This window comes from Capra hircus, chromosome 7, assembly GCF_001704415.2.
Source record: "Capra hircus breed San Clemente chromosome 7, ASM170441v1, whole genome shotgun sequence".
NCBI classification, from domain to species: domain Eukaryota; kingdom Metazoa; phylum Chordata; class Mammalia; order Artiodactyla; family Bovidae; genus Capra; species Capra hircus.
The window spans coordinates 83,159,268-83,169,592 of record NC_030814.1 but is presented as its reverse complement, the minus strand read 5'-3'; the positions used below and the strand labels follow the sequence as shown (position 1 = coordinate 83,169,592).

The 10,325-nt window shown below is 38.9% G+C and overlaps 1 pseudogene; it reads right to left on the bottom strand.

Moving 5' to 3' along the window:
* Positions 5,626-6,003, bottom strand: LOC102187584 (annotated as a pseudogene).

Sequence of the window (10,325 nt, the reverse complement as noted above, 5' to 3'; positions counted from 1 at the left end):
GAGTTGGACATGACTTAGTGACTGAACGACAATAACAACAGGCATATGATAAACTGTGTAGGAGTTATAGTATATATTGTTTTGTTTGATTTTATACAAATTGGTAATATTAATAATTTCCAGGGAAATATTTATGAACAGTATATGATTTTTTAATGTCCCCATAGTGGATTTTTTGGTATTATTTTTATTGTGGTTAAATAATGTGGTTAATGTGGTTCATAATGTTTTACCATAAGGTTTATAAGACAAAATACACAAAATAAAAAGAAAATTTAAAAATCACCTATAATCCTCAGTTCCCAGGAATAATCACAGTGAATATTTTAGCATTATCAAAATTATGTTTTACTCTAGTTCAGTTCAGTCACTCAGTCGTGTCCGACTCTTTGCAACCCCATGAACTGCAGCATGCCAGGCCTACCTGTCCAACACCAATTCCCAGAGTCTACCCAAACTCATGTCCATTGAGTCGGTGATGCCATCCAACCATCTCATCCTTTGTCATCCCCTTCTTCTGCCCTCAGTCTTTCCCAGCATCAGGGTTCCAATGAGTTAGCCCTTCACATCAGGTGGCCGAAGTACTGGAGTTTCAGCTTTAACATCAGTCCTTCCAATGAACACCCAGGACTGATTTCCTTTAGAATGGACTGGTTGGATCTCCTTGCAGTCCAAGGGACTCTCAAGAGTCTTCTCCAACACCACAGTTCAAAAGCATAAATTCTTCTGTGCTTAGCTTTCTTTATAGTTCAACTCTCACATCCACACATGACTACTGGAAAAACCATAGCCTTGACTAGATGGACCTTTGTTGGCAAAGTAATGTCTCTGCTTTTTAATATGCTGTCTAGGTTAGTCATAACTTTCCTTCCAATGAGTAAGCGTCTTTTAATTTCATGGCTGCAATCACCATCTGCAGTGATTTTGAAGCCCTAAAAAATAAAGTCTGCCACTGTTTCCCCATCTATTTGCCATGTTTTACTTTAAAGGACTGTCAAATTGTTAATCCTGGAAAAATATTCAACATTTACTAAACAAATTTTTATCATTTCTAAGGGGTCTTGCATTCAAAGTGAGGAATAAACAGATACATCTTTTCAGTTCCCCCCCTACAGCTGGAGCATCTGGGGCTAGAGAAGTTGATGTAGAGCCAGAAAAGACATGTTTGGAGAATTTCATGAAATAGATTTGAGCAAGATTTGGAGAATTTCATGAAACAGATTTGAGCAAGATTTGTTTGGGAGTAAGCACAACACTGGCCAAGATGTTTCTAGTCTAGTGACTAGATGGTAGATAATGAGATTTTAAAACAAAAAGGGACCTAAAGATATTTCACAATATAGATGTATCCAGAAGGGTTAGATGACTCACCCAAGGTCATGTGAATAATTATATAGTGGCAGAGGTGGGGCTGCCTCCTGGACTCTCTCTTCATTCCTGGCCTGGTAACCTGGCTTCTGTTCACACCATGAGGGTCTACAGGGTTCCTCCTCTTGTCACTCACAGGAGAATAACATATCAGGGAGCAGCAGCAGCTCACCTGTATTTGCTGTTGTCTTTATACACTTCATTTCTCACTGCTATTGTGTGAAGCAGCAGTTTTTCTTTTAGATATTAACTTTTTTAGGCTTTGTCATTAATCATAATATTTAAAATTTTCTCCAGCTTTCTGAATTTCAGGGAGTTTTCTCCCTATATTTTGCTATTGGATTCTAGGGCCAGTACACATTTTATTTAAAAACACCGACTCTCTGTGCTTGAATTCTTATGATGCAACTTATTAGCTGTAGTTTTCTAATCTGTGCAATGAGACTAGTAATAGTACTTACCTAATAGGTTTGTTCGGAGAAGGCAATGGCACCCCACTCTAGTAACTCTTGCCTGGAAAATCACATGGACGGAGGAGCCTGGTAGGCTGCAGTCCATGGGGTCGCTAAGAGTTGGACACGGCTGAGCGACTTCACTTTCACTTTTCACTTTCATGCACTGGAGAAGGAAATGGCAACCCACTCCAGTGTTCTTGCCTGGAGAATCCCAGGGACGGGGGAGCCTGGTGGGCTGCCGTCTATGGGGTCGCACAGAGTCGGACACGACTGAAGCGACTTAGTAGCAGTAGCAGCAGCAATAGGTTTGTTGGGAAAGCAAATTAGTTAATACTTGCAAAGACTTTGAATATTGTCTGGCACACAAGGAGCACTCGGTAAGTTGCTATAATTATTACCAACTTTCATAATTATTTTTATCAACATTTATAAAAGTGGGAAAAGGCAACCCACTCCAACATTCTTGCCTGGAAAATTTATAATAAAATCATAGGGCCTTATGTACAGTAACTAATTATCTGTTTTTCAAGGTTTTCAAACAGCCTAACATATTATTTACATAACATAAACTCCACCTGTTTAAAGTGTATAACTTAGTGGTTTTTAGTTTATTTACCAAGTTACACAACCTCCACCATCTCTAGTTTTAGAACATTTTCCTCACTCCAAAAAGAAGCCTTGTACCCCATGAGCTGTTACTCTCCATCCCCTCACAAACTCCTTTCTCCACCCTCAGCAACTGCTAATCTACTAATGTAACTGCCCTATATGAGAGAAAGTAAGTACCTTATCTGATTATTTTATATAAATGAGATCATACTATGAAATCATAGTATATGTGATCTTTTTTGACTGGCTTCTTTTACTTAGCATGTTCCACTGGGTTCTTTCACTTAACATGTGATTTCATCCACATTGTACCATGTATCAGTAACTTATTCCATTTTGTGACCAAATAATATTCAACTCTGTGGATACTGGAGAGGGAAATGGCAACCCACTCCAGTATTCTTGCCTGGAAAATTCCATAGACAGAGGAGATTGGTGGGCTACAGTCCACGGGATTGTAAAGAGTTGGACACGACTTAGCGACTAAACAACAACTAAACAACTATACCACATTTTATTTATCCATTCTTCAGGCGATGGGTATTTGAATTGTTTCCGCTTTTTGGCTTTATGAGTAATGCTGCTATGGAATTTGAATACAGGTTTTGTGTGGTCATATATTTTCAATTATCTTAGTTGTATACCTTAGAGTAAAATTGCTATGTTTAACTTTTTAAGGAACCATCAACTTGCTTTCCAAAGTGGCTGCACCTTTTTATATTCCAACCAGCAATATCTCCATATGCCTTCCAATACTTATTATTTTTTTCTTTTTGATTGTAGACATTCTAGCGGATGTGAAATGGTATCTCATTATGGTTTTTATTTACATGTTCCTAATGACAAATGATGTTGAGCTTTTTTCTGTGCTTATTGGCCATTATAACTCTTATTTGGAGAAAAATCTGTTTAATCCTTTGCCCATTTTTAAGTTGGGTTGTCTTGTTTATTATTGAGTTGTATCCTTCATATATTCTGGAAATAAGTACCTTTTCCAATATGTGATTTGCAATACTTTCTCCCATTCTATAGGTTTCTCTTCACTTTCTTGATGGTGATCTTTGAAGCACAAAAATTTAATTTTGGTAACATCCAATTTATCAGTTCTCTCTTTTATCAAACTTGTGCTTTTGGTGTTATACATAAGAAATAATTGCCTAACCCAAGGTCATGAAGATTTACTCCTATGTTTCTTTAAAGAGTTTTATAATTTTAGCATTTACATTAGTGTAAGGTCTTTGAAAGTTATGACCAACCTAGATAGCATATTCAAAAGCAGAGACATTACTTTGCTGACTAAGGTCCGTCTAGTCAAGGCTATGGTTTTTCCTGTGGTCATGTATGGATGTGAGAGTTGGACTGTGAAGAAGGCTGAGCACTGAAGAATTGCTGCTTTTGAGCTGCGGTGTTGGAGAAGACTCTTGAGAGTCCCTTGGACTGCAAGGAGATCCAACCAGTCCATTCTGAAGGAGATCAGCCCTGGGATTTCTTTGGAAGGAATGATGCTAAAGCTGAAACTCCAGTACTTTGGCCACCTGATGAGAAGAGTTGACTCATTGGAGAAGACTTTGATGCTGGGAGGGATTGGGGGCAGGAGGAGAAGGGGACGACCCAGGATGAGATGGCTGGGTGGCATCACGGACTTGATGGATGTGAGTCTGAGTGAACTCCCGGAGTTGGTGATGGACAGGGAGGCCTGGCGTGCTGCGATTCATGGGGTCACAAAGAGTCGGACACGACTGAGCGACTGAACTGAACTGAAGGTCTTTGATCCACTTTGAGTTAATTCTTAAATGTATTATTTGTTAGGGGTCTAACTTCATTCTTTTGCATGTTGTCCCAGCACTTAACTCTTTGGCCAGTTTTCCTGACATTATTGTTAAAAATGAATTGACTGTAAATGTTGTTAGGTTTTATTTCTGGCTAACTATTTTAACAATATAATTAGAAACTTATTAACAATTGATTAATTTGATCAACATTGTTTCTTTTGAAGCCGTGTGTTTTTATCTTTTTCATAAGATCTGGTCTACATAAGTCCAGGACCAGCATTTTTGGTATTTTCCCTTTATCCTTCTTGGTAATCCTGAAATCATGTTTTTTAGGTGGTTGTTTATTTCACCTGTTTGTAATAGTGATATAACAAAGAACATTAATAGTAATGATTTTCTACAAAATCTTCAAGCATTTAGAAGGGAATGAACTAAAAGACCAGTCTTAAAGACCAGCAAAGAGAAAGAGGTTCACTTACTAATATGTTTCTATTTATTGTTGATTACTTTTCTTCAATTTAGCATTCATCTTGTAACATTAAAAAAAAAAACGGTAATGAATGGTGAGGCTGGGCTGAATTTGCAACAACTGACTGTGATGGTACTTTCTGTGTCAGTTTAGTCTTAAAAAGTTATTTTATGGTATCTTTAAGATGTGACTCAGGATAGAAGTGTGAAATTTATGGAAGAAGAAACATACATGGATAATAAATAAGTGAAAAATATTCTCTACTAATTATAAAAAACACAGCTGATGACCTAATTGGGTAACAAATTAGCAGAGTTTTTTTTATTTTTTTTTATTTTTTATTTTTATTTTTATTTTTTTATTGTCCACTGGTTTATTTTTCCAAATGAGCAATAGGCTATTTATAAATAAGCAGATCTCCAATGATGTATATTAAAATGACAAAACTATTACTGTTTGAAATCTAAATGAAAAAAAAATTTATTAAGGCACATTTGTTCTGTGAGTCTAAAACAAACTTTCTGGTGTAACTACAGATTCATTTCACTTTTGTCCCCAAAACACATGAGCACCAGGATTATCAAAGAACACTCAATATTTAGTAAAACAGTAAGGAATGTAAAAATTGAGGAGAGGGAAGAGTTTTCAAAAAGAAATCTTTGGAGATCAGTTTACTGCAAATAAAATATACTAAACACTCCTTATACACATAAATACTAATAACTAACAGAAACTTGGGAAATGGTAGCACTCTAAACAATGGATATTAAATAAATTAAAGGTATTTCAGATACAAAGGATAGAACAAAACAGTAATTAAAAATGAGACACCCATCTCCGTCAACGTAACACAGATAGGATGAAGTGAACAACAAGATCACCAAATTTGTGGTGATGGTAGTAGGCTTTTTTTTTTTTTTTTTGTATTTTAAATGACTGAAACAAGACAAACCTAAAACTGCAGCTTCTGGAAGAGCCACTTGTCCTTGTGGGTCTTATATCTCTCCTTGAATTTGACCTTGGTGTCTTGTTGAGAGTAGGATCTCTGAAGACATCCTTATTGACAGTGATTTTGTCCAAGGGAATATCCAGAGTACCTTGTGGGGCATGAGGTGATTATAATTATAAACTTTCATGAAAGACTTGATCTTTGACCTCTTAACAATTTTCGTCTTGTTAATGGTGGCTGTCAGTTTGTGGTCAATTCTAGCCCCCAGTAGGGTTGGCCTGAGGTGCTATTATCAATGTTCTTCATGATGACCACTTTGTGTCTAGAGTAGCATCTGGCCGAGATCAGATTCATAGTATTGGATTTCATGAACTTGCCCATTTCAGCAGCACCCCTTGAGACTACAGCTAGTGGTAGGCCTCTTAACCTGTATGTATTCAATGCTGGCTGTTGCTGCTGCTAAGTCACTTCAGTCGTGTCCGACTCTGTGCGACCCCATAGGTGGCAGCCCACCAGGCTCTCCCATCCCTGGGATTCTCCAGGCAAGAACACTGGAGTGGTTTGCCATTTCCTTCTCCAGTGCATGAAAGTGAAAAGTGAAGGTGAAGTCACTCAGTCGTGTCTGACTTTTAGCGACCCCAGGAACTGCAGCCCACCAGGCTCCTTCTTCCACGGGATTTTTCAGGCAAGAGTACTGGAGTGGGGTGCCATTGCCTTCTCTGGTTCAATGCTGGAAATATCCCATAAAGGAGTTCTCATCCTCATTTTGTGGAGGAGAAAGCTGAGGCTTGTGAGTTTCATGAACTCATCCCACATCTCACAGCTTGTGTGTGACTAAGCTGAGACTCAAACCTAGGTATAGGTATATAAACCTAGGTATATCTACCCTTCCATAGCCACAGGGAGAGTTTAGCCCAGACTGGTCAGAGGTCATTGTGAGATTTCTGGTAAACCAGAGTTTGAATTCTGCCCTATGTTTCTGTGCAAACTCTATAGAGTAAGGTGGGGTTTGGTGGTTGGCTGGACCATCATGGGGCTGAGGAGAGACTATTTCTCTGAGAAATTGTGTTCCAGTGTTTCTTATTAGGTTTTCAGGGAGGGAGGATAAAGAGTAGAAGTGAATTTATTAGTTGTATAATTTTTGTATTCCTGGCACTTTACGTATAGAAACTTATTTAACCCTCCTGTAATGCTAGGAAATGGGTATATTTCTCATCATTTCAGAGATAAGGGAACTGAACTCAAGAAAAACAGCTTCTTTTGCTAGTTCACACATTCAGTTAAACAGCAGCAGAGCTGAAATTTAAATGCAGGCCTATGGAATCCAAAGTCTTTCCGCTATTATACAGTTTTTCTGAAAGGAAAATAAAACACATGGCTCCTGTTCCTGATTTCCTCAACCTACTCACATATCATACTACATCTTATGTTCCCATCATGCCGCACGCAGCGTATTCCTTCACAGTGTCCGTGTGTACCTATTGTGACGCCTTCAGATGTCATTCTGAGGCCTTCTATTAATTGCCCTGGGTCTAGGCTGAGACTGATCACCTTCCCAGAAGAGAATCTTTTGCAGATAGGATTCTTTGAGGGATATTTAAGCAGTTGCATTCATAGTTGGAACTGTAGAGGAATTAAAATAAGATTCAACGCCTTGCCACATACATGGTGCCCTGCTAGTAGTTTTACAAACTTTGAACTAATAAACACAGTAAAAGTCAAAAAACCAAAAGCCTAATCTACAGTGTCTGCTTATACGGAAGTCAAAGAAACTAACCTAAAACCTAATCTGTCTTTCTAAATTAAAAGGAACTTAGAACCAAAACTTGCGGAGTTGCACAGCAAGTTGCATGAGTAACAGTGCAAGTATGGAATCGTCCTCTTTCCCTTGTATATGACATAATGAGTTCTCCTGGACAAACTGTGTCCCAGATTGCAACCATACTTCCAAGTCCTTCCTGGAGTTGTTCATGGTCTCCCTCTGCTTGAGTTCTCCCTCTTCAGCTTGAATGACATGAAGAACTTTAAACTCTACCAATTCTCCTTTGCAGTCAGCCTATAAGCAAAAGGCATTTATATCAGAGATTCCTGAGCACCAGGGACCACTCTTGTTTGTGCTCAAATCCTTGATTAAACATAGGAACTACCCCCGATAGGATCTCCTTCCTGTGGAGACTTTCTGTCCTAGAGATACCCAAAAGACCTTTAATGCAGCAAAGTGGCAACATTCTACACTTAACTACTTTTTCCAGGTCTGAGACCTGTCACAGTTCCAAGTCAGGATCCTTTGGCTTCACTGCTTTCCCCTGGAGCCTACTCTTCCAGGGCATGAGCTGTGCTTGGAATGTCTGCTGTATGCTCCTCTTTGCTGCCAGGGCCTGTTGTCTTTTCCACATCTTCTAGAGGTTAACTAATCTTCAAGAAACTCTGAAGAGTGTCAGGAAGGAACTTTGAGTTTACTCCTGACGTGGCCAATAACAAGCCTTTTAGCCAAGTGGCCTGTTCTTCCCTCACAAATAATATATAAGGAAGTTTCTCTTCCAGGGTCTGGTTAGAGCGACAGATCAGCCACATCTGAAACCCACATGTGAGAGTCAGCAATTGACCACAGAGACTTTCTGTGTGACTCCTAGGATAATGTTATCCTGTCACCTCAGGAGCTTCATCTTTTCTTGAGGCTGATGTGGGGTTACTTTCATTGACCCCTTATTCATGATGATCTTTGTCTTACACCAAATTTGATGTCTTTTCTCACTTTAGAAAACAGTAAGTACCTGCTACCTCAAAGGTTCTACCCTAACTCTTCCTAAATGGTCTTCAGTTTACTCCCTGGAGTTCACGACTGAATATTATTTAAACATGCCCAGCATAATAACTTTCATATTTATTTGAATCAAACATAACACATTTGATATTATCAAAATATTGATAAAACATCAATATTTTATCACCCATGTCTCATCTGTGCTTTCTGTAATCAGAATATACTTTTTTTCTTAAAGAACATTTTTTATGCTGTATTCATCATGGTTCTTTCCTCACTGTGGAGGCTCAGTAAATATTTACTGGTGATAAACCTGCTATACTTAAAGCCAGATATACTGGGAAATTGATCTTTTTTATTCTTGCTTCTTTTTAGCTGTTCTACCATGACACTAATGCAGACACTTAAGTTGCTCATTAACTAGAAAAATAATAAAATGACATTAAAGTTCCTTTTCTGCTCTGTTTCAGACAAAAGTCTAAATGACTGAACTCAAATGTAAATATTTTAGAATATCTAATTCATTTTAATCTAAGACCATTGCACAGCACAATGTATGTGGGGAGATGATTTATTTGTATAGGAAATACTAAGATGAAGGTTTACATAGAGCAGAAAGGGTACAATTTGCTTGTAGAGTTCAAAACTAGATAACAGAACTAGAGACTTCCATGCATAAGATTGTAAAATATACACATAATTTTATTCTCTATCATTTCTTTCCTACTCTTGCATGCGCAATTTGCCCTTCCATCCTGTTAGATTAAGGCATTAATGATCTCAGTTAAACTAATGGCTTCTCTCTGTCCATACTATTTGTCTGATAACCTTGGAGTCCCTGATCCTCTAACTTGGGCTGCCTTTGTGACTTGCTTTGGCCATATAATGTAGCAGGAATGATGTGGTGACAGGTCTGAGTCAAGAAGCCGTGTGTATTTCTGCTTCCTTTCTGGCTCTTCTGTGGTCACCATGGCAACATGCCTGAATTAGGGGCATGTTCCAGGTGAGACCCGGTAGAGCACAGATGAGTCATTCCAGCTTTCATAGACCACTCAGCTCCTGGTTGACCTGCTATTTGACACGTGACCGAGTCCAGCCAGAATCTAATTGGTCTAGATCAGTAGAACCACCTGCTAACGTGGATTTATAAACAATAAGTAGCTATTTCAAACCCATATGTTTTGAGATGGTTTTTTATAGAGCAATAGCCAGCTTCTTCAGATTCTACATTCTTATCACTAATGGAGTAAGATGATAATAGCTAGCTCCTTTTAGGTGCACTTATATTTTACCTGTTGTCAATTGCTTGAGTTACATGAAAGTAACTTTGAGAGTGTCTTCTGTTTCACTAAGTGAACAGAGGGAACTTGGAGACTGTAGTGGAATCTTCCTGTGTGAATAGCTGAATATACTTCAGAAGACTTTTCTCACCAGAAATAAGGAAAGGTAGCTTTAAGGTAAGGTAGGGTAGAGGACATCTTTTAAAGACATAGACCAGCACACTCTTGGGCTTCCCTGGTGGCTCAGATGGTAAAGAATCCACCTGCAATGTAGAAGACCTGGGTTTAATCCCTGAGTTGGGAAGATTCCCTGGAGAAGGGAATGGGTACCCACTCCAGTATTCCGGCCTGGAGAATTCCATGGACTGTATACTTCATGGGGTCGCAAAGAGTCAGACATGACTGAGCAGCTTTCACTTTCAGCATGCTGTTACCACCACATCCCCCTCTTCCCCAGCCTCCCCTTCAGCCCTCCTACTCCCCGTGAAAATCCTGCAGCAGCACCTGCCATTTACTCTTGTCAGGTCTGTTCTGGAAGTCCTGCTTCTTACCCCTGTCTTGACCATGTTCTGTGTCTTTGCATTGAAACTCTTGTGACTTCTTTGGTGTAAGACAAATTAGGCTTCCAATCCAGCTCATGCCTAATGTGTGATGGGCCC